Here is a 1980-nt window from a genome sequence, read left to right as displayed (position 1 = left end):
AGAAAACTGTTTGCCTCAGCCTATTAACCACACCTGAACAGAATTGATGGTTGACCTTAAATAACCCATCCCCTCATCAAACACTCAGAACTCAAAATATAATACGCCCCCTGGTGGCGACAAACACCAATGGATAATTGGCTCCTACAACACATAATGTAACCGGGTGGTTTATTAGCTGGACACAGTGTTTACATAATAAAGCTATAAACCCGTTTTGTGCCCTTGAATGCATCACTGCTCTGTTTTCCCCACCTTGACTTCTGTTTTACAGGCCAGGGTTATAATGCTTATTAGGGTATATAGACACCAGGTATGCCCTGCAAGCTAGGAGAGTCAGGTCCATTTAGGTGTGCAGTTGGATCTTTGTTGGATGAGTTCAATAATCGTACAAAAATTAAGCTATAATCAGGCGTTTAAAACTGTATATTTAGCTATTTTTATAAACTTTATTAAATCTAATTAACCTTGATAATAGCTTCGTTAAGCTCTGGTTAGTTTTTTTCAAATGAGTTTAAAATATTTATATTAAAACTCTTTTCAAGCTTTCTTTGATTGCTGATTGCCTTTCAACGTATCACGTCCGCTTCCGGTGTAGTCCCATTTATATCTACGAGAACCGCTGTTGTACATATATGGTCAAAGCGATGTCTACGTCAGTACTATTAGGTATGATTTCCGAGAAATAATACTGTTTCAAGTAAATGTTTTTGTGGTTTTAAGACAAAACCCTTTGGTTTAAGCATCAATGATATTCTGAAACTGATCGGTTTAGATTTTCCTGTTTTTTATTTCTAGGAAACGAGGACACACCCAGATAACGGTATACTGGGACTGAGTTCAAGTGAAACACGGAAACGAGTGTAGAGAAGATGGCGGCAGTGAACGCGGCGATGGTGTGGGGGGTTCTGGTCTCTGCTCGCTTCATCTCCATCTCTGCTGGTAAGTTTTATTTTGGACTTAAACGGAGACCAGTCTCGATCTTTGGTTCTAGGTATCAGAACTATGAAACCCATCCTCGGTTCTGTTTGTGTCATTGAGTGAAATGACGTCACTCCGTAACCAGAGAAACATTTTCAATCTGGTTACACTAGTTACGAAGTGAAGTTGATTAATCTAGAAACTAGTATTCTTTTAGTTTCCTCCCACTCTATAAAACTTAGACTGTTGGGTTACTTCGTTCTTTATAATATCCTTCGATTATCAGTGTTGCTGCATGGTAGACTGGACTGTAGCGCTATGGCAGGCCGGTGTGACAGATCAACTGGGGACGAGATTAACTGGTTAGAATCTATGCGCACCGCAGATGTTACTGATGCTTAGGTGGCTGTGTTGATGCCTGGCAAAAAAAATATTCCTAACGTAACAAAACTGTTCGCCAAAAAAATCAACAGACATATCTAATGAATTAATTTCTGTTTTGTTTTGTTTTTTCAGATTAGAACGATGTGGTAAACAACTTGTATCCTCAGAAAAGCAGACGTCGGTCTCCGCCAGTCACGTGACATTTGTTGCTAAGACGCCATTTTTGGTGGAAAAGGCGTTGTGTAAATAACCGCAGCATAGCTAAAGGAAGGACTAAAGGATTTAGTTTGTTTCTCTGACTATATGGAAAAAAGTAAGCAGAATGCGAAATTACCGTACCTCCATTTTCTATTTCATTTTTATTACAAGTATATGGTTTACAACAGTTTCCAATGGGATGAGAACATTTGGACACTGTGTAACAATGAGAGATTATTTTAATGAACGTGTGGAAAAGAACAAGGATCTGTTTGCTTTCAGAGGGAGGAGTAGACACTGCTGTCAGCGACCAGCTTTCAAGCAAACGTTTGTGTTTTATTATTAGTTTTAGATCAATATCACTGGCGATATTCTGCTATAACATGTGAAGTAAAGAATAAAACAGTAAAGCTCAACTTTCATACACGTAAAACCTTTCAAATCCAAGTTCTGCACGTTGGAATTGATGTGGAGTTA

The 1980-nt window shown here is 38.6% G+C and overlaps 1 long non-coding RNA gene across 1 annotated transcript in view; it reads left to right on the top strand.

The window, feature by feature from the left end:
- LOC107103042 overlaps positions 1 to 1730 on the top strand; it is a 15029-nt gene extending 13299 nt beyond the window's left edge. Inside the window, exons 2-3 of the long non-coding RNA XR_001482159.1 lie at positions 799 to 942; positions 1438 to 1730. This is a non-coding gene — a long non-coding RNA (uncharacterized LOC107103042). The remainder of the gene's footprint in view (positions 1 to 798; positions 943 to 1437) is intronic.
- The last annotated feature ends 250 nt before the right edge of the window (positions 1731 to 1980 follow it).

This window comes from Cyprinodon variegatus, unplaced genomic scaffold, assembly GCF_000732505.1.
Source record: "Cyprinodon variegatus isolate N-32 unplaced genomic scaffold, C_variegatus-1.0 Scaffold1366, whole genome shotgun sequence".
Taxonomy (NCBI): domain Eukaryota; kingdom Metazoa; phylum Chordata; class Actinopteri; order Cyprinodontiformes; family Cyprinodontidae; genus Cyprinodon; species Cyprinodon variegatus.
The sequence above is the reverse complement of the archived record's forward strand: the minus strand, read 5'-3'. Positions and strand labels throughout refer to the sequence as shown.